The sequence below is a fragment of the Ambystoma mexicanum genome, chromosome 3q, assembly GCF_040938575.1.
Source record: "Ambystoma mexicanum isolate Mex_15411 chromosome 3q, UKY_AmexF1_1, whole genome shotgun sequence".
Taxonomy (NCBI): domain Eukaryota; kingdom Metazoa; phylum Chordata; class Amphibia; order Caudata; family Ambystomatidae; genus Ambystoma; species Ambystoma mexicanum.
In genome coordinates, this window is record NC_090926.1 from 1,237,865,747 (window position 1) to 1,237,875,226 (window position 9,480).

The following is a 9,480-nucleotide window of genomic DNA, read 5'->3' on the forward strand; positions in this document are numbered from 1 at the left end:
AGGTACTAAGGGGTTAACGGCGCCGCAGCCTTTTACGGTGCCGTTAACCCCTTAGCGCCAGGGTCGTAATGAAGCCCACTGTCACCCAAAGCACTGTATTGTTGCTTTGCATGGCCATATATTTAAGCAAACCTAAATATGCCAGAGCGCAGATTCCTACTGGCTGCAGCCAACAGGGCACACCTAAAAGGGACCTGCACCCATCACCAGACGGTCCAGCTTTGATGCGCAACAACAAACGTAATAGTAACTCGTGTTTATATAGCACTACAAACCCACAGGTATCCAAGCGCTGGAATAACAGTTGATATTCTGATCCCACAGCATGGTACTCAATTTATCGACCTCAGAGGATGAAATGCTGAGTTAATCGAGCCGGGTTTCAAACCTGTCTCAGCAGGCTGTGCACAGAAGTCAAGACGAGCGCTGAACCTGCTGTGTTATCTGACTGGATAATATTCCCGGAGAATGCCTTCTTAGAGAAGTGACCCAGACACTAGTAGAACCTCTTCTGTACATCAAGGATCCCACATGAAAAGATGGCCAGAGGTACTCCCAGCGAGCTTTTACTGTCCTTGCATTTATAACGAAAGCAGTATTGGATCACAGCATTCACGCCTCTCTACAGCAAAGACTTATGCAGCCATCACAGTGGTTTTACAGTGACGCGGCTGGCCTGGAACATGGGGTATTGTGCTCCCGCTGGGGTCATCAGACCTTGGTCTGTGTCAGGGGGAAGAGCAGGGATACAAACAAGTCAACAGTTGGAAAGATACCAAGGGGAATGGATATTGAAATGTCTGATTGAGAGCTATTGTGCAAAACAGAATTCATGAGGGTTTGCCTGAATTTGATGATTTTGAACAGTTCTATTTCTCGCATAGGGGGCGAAGTGCATCAAGTGCTTGCTGTGCAACGGAACGCTGACCGTGTGGGACAAGCTGTTTTGCAGGAGCTGCCGCTTCAGATTTTGAAAATCTACAAACCCGTTCAAACCTCACGGGATTGCGAAGCGAAGTGCATCACATGTATAGTGGTGGGCAGGGTGAGGAGGCCTGCTAGAGCCCACGCACAGTTTGTTTCTGGGGCCTGCGTGAGCCCGCCCTGCCCCTCTCTTCTTTCTCCCCCCTCTGGCTCACATGTCGACACCAGCATTGTGATGCTACCCCTTTAAGGGTTGAACTCCGCCCTGTGCAGTACAAATAAAGGTGGTGTACCCGGCCGCACAGAGTGACCGGGGAGCCCGAACTGAAAGGATGTGTCTGTGTGCAGTCTGTAACAGGGGTTGGGCTCACGGTTACCCGCGAGGGTGCGGGGGAACACACAACAGTGGCAATGAAGCGAGAATGCATCCCGGGCCGGGTGGTGACATCGGCAGTGATTTTATTTTAGTTGATGAAAGTTTCACCGTGCGATGTTAGGTAGAATTCTCAAAATGTGCTAATTTTCCTTACCTTTTGAGACCCCTAGCAACTTTGCTAGATTTCTAGAATTTGTTTTTTTTTACCTGGGAAGAGTGTGAGCCTTTTTTCTCACTCTTCCATGTATTTTGATGTGCATTTTACTTTTGTGTTCTTTGGTTATGTGGTTTTTAAACAAACTCCACAGGCATCATCTTTTTCTTATGTGTCACACAGCACCTTCAGTACAGGGGTGTCTTTTAAACTTCCCAAGGTTTAAATACCTGCTCTGGGACCGACTACTGTCTCCCAGAGCTTGTAAAGTTAAATTGACTTTACTAGTCTTTTTAAATGTACTGACCCAGCACACACTATCGAGTGCTGGAAGGGTTGCCTAGCATCCCCTGAGTCTGAACACTCATGTAACAGTCAGATGTTACACTTTCCTACTTTAAATGGCTGGTGGCAGTGGTTTTAAACAAACTACCATGATTTTTCCCAACCTTGAACACCGGTAGCTAAAAATCGTGTCAGCCATGTTTTCCAATATGGCACCCAAGACCTATCTGTAAAAACAGACTCCGGTCGACTTTTTTCACCATTTCTTTTAGGAAAGGTCCTTCTTGTGTTCAACTCTGCCGCCAAACCAGGTTTGGTCCCTTGGTTCGTTGGCCTTTGGTGGGCTTCAGTGCTGAAGCCCTCCTCTGGCGCCCGAGTGTCTGGGGTGGACAGGATTTGAGGGAGGTGACCAAAACTCCCTGTGCTTAGTCTCTTAGGAGACCTGAATGCACTCTGCGTGATTGGCCAGCTGGTTGTCCGGCAAGGACAGTCACCCTGCTGTATGAGTGACAGCCAGGCTGGAATGAATGGGGGAAAACTGTTTAAAAGCAGGCTTCTGGGACTTGGAAAGCAGAATCGACCACTGGAATGAAAGAACCGAAGACGAGCTGAAGGAAGACGACTGCTGCAACTCCTGGACGACCGGTGAAGCCCTGCTACAGGTCTGAATTGCATGAAACTCCATCGACAGAGAAGCCCTTCAAGGTTAACTTCTTCCCTTGAGTTTGGTGGGAACAACCAACTTGTTAGCCACCTGGACACCGTCCCCATACTGGTCGAATTTTTTGCAGAGTGCTGTGGAAAACCGGATAGCCAGTGGAATGAATACCAATTTGTGGTCTTCAAAGGCACTCACACCATAAACCAACGTTTTGCTAATCTTGTGTCCTCTTCCTGGGCAGTGCAGGAACCTCCCAACGTCCTCCTCCTTGTCCCCACGACTAAAGATCAGGAACAGCAAGATCTGCAGGAACTGCCAGGAACAAATGCCTCAGTTACAGCTCTTCTTTACTTTAAAGGTACTGTGCAAATGCGGTCAGGAAATCTTTTCAGCAGCGGTGAAAGTTTGTGAAACTTTCCCGACTTTGAAGCATTTCCTTCCCTAACCCAACATCTAACTTTTTGTCTGACCAAATTCTTCTCAGATCCGTGGCAAAGACTTAACCGTTTACTACCAGAGCCTGTTCCAGATTCTATTTTAGCAACAGACTCAAAGTATCCAGCCTACATTGTTATTCATAAACCATGTAAGGCTCACAGGAACCAGCAAGATTTCATGTTGCTTTCTGCGATTTCTGGATTTGAAATCATTGGGCCTCATTACAAGTTTGACGGTAGCCTTGCCAAAACTGAGAAACAATTCCAGCGCCTGTGAATGGGCAATTGCTGGGTCATTACGGCCCTGCCGTATCCGGTAATTGGCCATTTGTGGGCCGGAATCAAATGCTCCCCATTCCCATTTGAGCCCCATAGGACTGAATGGGAATGGTGAGGTCGGCTGCACCGGCACCATTGAGAATGGTGCCGGTGCAGCCGACATGCTCTGCTCGCCGGTGCCGGTCCTGGTAGGTGGGAAAGCACCCGTGAGCAGAACTCGTAGTTTGCCGGTCCGGTAACAACGGTACCCACAAGCTTACCGGTACCGTTGTTATCGGACCAGCAAACTTATAATGAGGCCCATTGACTCTTTCCAAAATCCAGCACAAGCACAGAAATTAGACCACCTGATGGGTCCTGTGCTGTGGCAACGACGGGTTATTCCCATGTAAAGGACCAAAGCCTGGTGATCCTGGCGGAGTCTACCCAGCAGTTCAAACTATCCAACCACATAATCACTGTTCGAGTGGACTCCGACACTTACCAGGATGACTCCACTTCAGCCCAATCTAACCCTGGAACTGAGACTGCTCTAACCGATTTAGTGTCTAATTCTGAGGAAGTCCTCTCAGTCTCTTCCATTACTGGTGTTGAGGCCCCCCCCTCCCCCTCTGACCAAGGTAGGATTCAGCCTGGCCGCAGTTTGTGAATGGCAATATGGAGGGAGAAACTGTTAGGGCTTTGCAAAAGGCAAAAAAAAAAAAGGGAGTGAGAAAGCAAGCAGTGAAAACAAAACATTTGAAATCGAAAACATGCATAGGATTTTCAGCAGAAAAATGCTTGCACAATCTTACTATTCAGGAGTCAATTCTCCCAGCGGCCGGTATTGCCAACGGCCAGGGGAAATTAAATTTTGTCTCCCCCCGCCCCTCAGTAGGAACCCAAACTATAACCATTAACACTGGCACTACTGCAGAGGCATTGGTTTTAAGTTATCAAAATGAGTTGCCAATGGTCACTGACAGATGCACCATAAACATGGCTGTGCAAACAGATCCTATTCTTGTAGTTGACGAGCCAGCCAAAAAGCGGGTCAGCGTAGATCTTAGCAATCTGGTAACTGCAAATCTACAGGGGGACCAACGCAACCAGCCTGGCTACACTTTAGGCAACGAGTCAGAGCCTGTCAAGGCCATACATTGTGCTGCCGGCAACTCCGGTAGAGAAGGAAGGGACATGCCCTCGGCATCGCAGGCCACCATCCCGTGTGCTGGCTGCATGCTTTATGAAAAAGAATAACCAGGTTACTCAACGTAGTGACCACTTTACTCCTAGTCCATAGTCCCCTTTCCTCCATACTTATGGGACATCTCTCCGTCCTGTGGGACGGGATCGGAGCACTTTGTAAAAAGCATCCCAAAAATGTTTTAAACATTTTGTCCTTCCTCTCTTTCTTACGCGGGGCCCGGCACGCAGCTGTAACCCCGCCCACCTTGGCTCCGCCCCGCGCATCGCCCATCAGTCCTTTTCTATCACCAGGTCCAAGACCTATTAGCAATGACAGAGGAACCTTATTAGAGGGGACGGCGGGCGGGCGTATGGAGGAAAGGGGACTATGGACTAGGAGTAAGGTGGTGAGTAACCTGGTTATACTCCTACATCCCATCCCCTTTCCTCCATACTTATGGGAGATCCCCAAGTACTCCTTACAGGAACTACGGGTGGATGGGGGAAAAAACCCTATTGAAAAAGGTTCTTCAGCACAGCCTGAGCATCAGCTCTTGAGCTCATGTCAAGACAATAATGCTTGCAAAAAGCAGATGGGGAGGCCCAAGTAGCTGCCCTAGTGATGTACTCCTAGGGGACATACTTCTGAAAAGCAACCGCAGCTGCCTTGCCCCGCACTAGCACTTGCAAATTGCTGGCTGCATTGCCACTGTTCGTTGCCTTTATTATTTATTTATTGATATTTATCTGTTTCTCCTCTCCTTCGCACTTTCCACCTCTCCCCCCTTCCATGCACTTTTCCCCTCCCTCAATGTCACTGGGCCTAGTAAGATCGCTGTTTTATTCTCCCCTGTTCCCCTCCCTTGTCGTGCTCTGAAACACTTGTGTACGAGCGCAATAGAAATAAAATATCAATAAAAAAAACCCAGATGCTCATGAATACCCTTAGGGGGGCTTCAAACCCTGGATGGTGAAGGACTCAGTAATGCAGGCGGCGATCCATCGAGAAATAGTCGCCTTAGAGGCCTGCTTACCTCGAGGGTTACCAAAAGTCACAAACAATTGAGAAGAACTCCTAAGCTCGGCTTTTCTGTCCAGATAGAATGTAAGAGCTCTTCTGACATCAAGACAATGCAGAACCCTTTCCGTCTCTGAGGTAGGGTTTGGAAAAAAGACCGGCAGGGAGATAGACTGGTTCAGATGGAATTCAGATACCACCTTCGGCAGGAAAGCAGGATTCGTCCGTAGGACTACCCTATCCTTGTGAAAGACCAAAAAGGGGCGCTCCACCGACAAGGCCTGGAGCTCACTCACCCGCCTTGCTGACGTAACGGCAACCAAAAAGGACACTTTCCAAGATAGGTACTTGAGGTCCACCGTGGCCATTGGTTCGAAAGGCTTATGGCACAACGCCGTCAGGACTACATTCAGGTCCCATGGCGGGTGCAGACTATGAACCAGAGGATAAAGGCATGTCAAGCCTGCGAAATGCCTCTTAACCACTGGGTTACACAGAGAGTAAGAGCATTGATCCGTAGAAAGGTAAGCGGAAACCGCTGAAAGGTAAGTCCTGCATGACAGGACATGGAAACCCGACTTTGCTAAGAAGGATACAAAGGACAGCACCGTGTCAATTGTAGCCTCCCTTGGGTCCAGCTGTTTGCTCAAACACCAATAACAGAACCTGAGCCATTTGCTTCTGTACTGGGACCTAGTCGAGGGTTTCCTAGCTGCCTGGATAATCTGCATGTTATCCGCAGACAGGTTAAGATGTTCTAAAGACTTGAACTCAGGCACCATGCCGCCAAGCTCAGCAATTGTGGAGAGGGATGCCACAGCTGATGCTCCGCCTGATGAAGAAGATCGGGGGGTCACTGGTAACCTGATCGGCGGGTACACTGACAGGTGTTGAAGTTCTGAGAACCAAAACCTGGCCGGCCACCACAGGGCTATGAGTAGAAGGGAACAGTTGACTGAGTTCTTCAGCTTCCAAATTGCTCGGTGAACCAGAGGCAGAGGCGGGAAGGCATAAGCTCTCATGTTGTGCCATGGAATCTCGAGAGCATTCCCCAGAGAGCAAGCACCCAGCCCCCCTCTGGAGGCATACAGAGGAAGTGTCATGATCTCTGCTTCCAAAAGATCAGGACTTGCCCGACTCCCTTGGAAGCAGACCCATAACCCCGGTTCCGAGTGCCAGCCAGTCCCAATTGGGACCTTTTGGACCCTGTATTGGCGCCAGTGGCACCAGGCTCATAAAGATGCCCAGTCCCAGCGCTGGAAGCGCCGGGCTCATAATGCTTGGGTGGACTTACCTGCAGCAGACCATGCTGCTTACTTACCTGCCAGTTGAACCCCTGATCCTCTTCTGTGTGGGACTACTTTTCCTGTTGGGTGGGGCAGGAGCCACTCCCTAGGTTCAGAACACTGGAACTCTTCTGGAAAGCAGGAACTCTTTTCTTACCTAGGCGTGGCTGTGGAAGGAGAAACCTAAGCACTACAGGAGGCTATTTAAACCACACCCGATGGATGAATCTTGCTTTGCGTTATTCTGCATTCTCTGCAGCAGAACGCTCATCGTGTCTTCTGCTTCTGATCCTGGGCCTAAGGGAACAAAGGCTTGCCATCCTGGAATCCAGTCTTCAGCAGCACCTGTAAAGACAAAGAAAGAACAGGTTAGCACTACGGTCTTCAGTGGCAGCGCATCTCTTACCTGGTCCATCGGCTGTCACCAACGCCTCGCGCTGCATTCCGGCATCTGAAAGACAAAGGCTTACCTACTCTTCGCAGGCTCCGGAGGTCTTCGCACTGCCTTCCGGCATCTGAAAGACAAAAGCTTACCAGCTCTTCGCACGCTCTGGAGGCCTTCGGCACTGCATCCCGCATCTGAAAGACAAAAGAAGGTGCGTTTAAAGACATTGGGCAACTTTATTACTCACGTGCCATTACTCCTTCCCACGCCGAATCCAGTGGGTATTCCAGCACCCTTCAGCTTCTCTAAAGCTCCGAACTTGTACCTGCAAGATAAAAGGGACAGTTAGTGCGCATCGTGAAGCAGGCTACAAGTGCTTACTTACATGCTTCCAGGCGCTTCTATTCCTCACGCGGGTTCGATCCTCAACTCTCATCAGCCCACCATCCGCCATCGCCGGAACCCTGCAAAACAAGGGATATCATTACAAAAGACTTTTAAGACATTTGAAGTGCCCAGAACTTACCGTTCGTGCAGTTAACGACGGACAGCAGTCCTCTGAGGTCAAGAGGCCTGCACCCTTATCCAGTGAAGAAACTGGTTACGGCACCCTGCCCCGAGGCAGATGGAGAGTTCGGCGTTCACTTACCTAAGGTGAGGGCGTTAACCTTTGGGGTTCTACAGGAGAAGAGAAAGGGAAGAGGAGAGAGGCACCCAATAACCCCAGTTCATTAATCCCATATTTTCTATCTGCAGACATCTTACTCTTCGAGTCAGACATACAGCGCACAGAGGTCCAGCCCAAAGAGCCAACCGTGTGTTACACATCACCTTTGAAGATACGGCATTCACCCAGTCAAGACCGGCGCCTCTGCGGGAATCAGGTGAACGTTACAGAACGCAAAGCCTACCGCAAAACTCCCACCCAGGCGCTATGGAAACCTCGGATACCGACCAGCTAGCCCAGTTACTTGGGGGAACTAAGAGCAGAAGTGCATGCAGCCCGTCAGGAAACGAATGCTCTAAGAAGGGAACTGATTATTTCCAAGGAGCGAACAGACGATCTCGCTAGACAATTGCTACAGTCACAAGCCGGACAAACTCTGTTACCCGCATCAGGGGCAAATCTTCCTTCAACATCCTTTACGAACCCAGTGCAGATCAACCTACCTGGGAATGTACCTCTGGCTCCGCCCGAACGATTTTCTGGTGACCCAAAGAGGTTTGCAGTATTTATTAATCAGTGCCGGTTGCACTTCTTATGCTGGCCCGCAGCCTTTCCAACTGATCAAGCTAAGGTAGCTTTCGTGCTTTCGTACCTTAGTGGCAATGCGGCAGACTGGTCGATCCCTCTAGTTAATCAAGATGATCCGGTTCTCCATGATTTGCAAGCTTTTCAGCTCAGTATGGAAAAACTGTTTGCAAGACATTCACAGGGGCAGGCCTTGGACAATGAGCTCCTTTCATTGCGACAGGGTAATCAAGACCTTTTGGCTTATATTGCGTCTTTCAACAGACTGATAGTGGAAACTCGATGGCCTGAGGACAAAAGGATTACGCTGTTTTATAGAGGTCTACGTGGAGAGCTCAAAGATGTGTTAGACCAAGTAGTGAATCCCCCGCAAGACTGTTCGGACTATATTGACTTAGTCGTTCAAATTGACCACAGACTGCAGAACAGGAAGGCCGATCGTTCCAAGTTTGATGCTCGAGTATTTTCCAAACCACCAACTCCTACCAAAGGAGTAGACTCCGGGGAACCCATGCAAATAGGGGGCCTGAAAGGACCACTAACACAAAAGGAGCGGGAAAGGAGAAAACAGCTGCAATTATGCCTCTATTCCGGAAACTCGGGGCACTTTCTTCGAGACTGTCAGGTGAAACCAGCCAAGAAGGCAGTAGGAGCTGCAGTTACCAGGGTCACAAACTCTGAGCAGGGAAACAACCTCGCCCGACAAGAATAGAGGTCCTCTTGCCGAGCGTTAAAACCAGTTCCGTGACCTCGCATTTCGTGATACCTATGGTCCTCATTAGCCCTGAACATCCGGATCGATTACATGCGATTGAAGCTTACGTCGACAGCGGTGCCATCGGCAATTATGTGGATCATGAAATGGTTTTGAGGATGAATCTGACTCTTTGTCCAAAGGCTGTAAAGGATGTCATTACTACGATGGATGGTACGGAGATAGCCTCCGGACCAGTAACGCATACCACCCAAGAAGTGACGCTAGTAAGTCAAGATGGACACCATGAGAAGATCGTGTTCGATGTGATCAAGGCCCCTCAGTTCCAGATTATTCTAGGAACTCCTTGGTTAGAGAAGCACAATCCTCAGATCGATTGGCGAGCAAGAACGGTTCAGTTTCCAGAATGTGTCTCTACTTGTCACCCTCGACCTGGTGTTGCACTGGCAGCAATTTCCTCAGAGGCTCCCCAGTTACCTCCTGAATACCTAGAATTCCAAGATGTTTTCCGGAAGGATCAGGCTAACTCTCTACCTCCTCA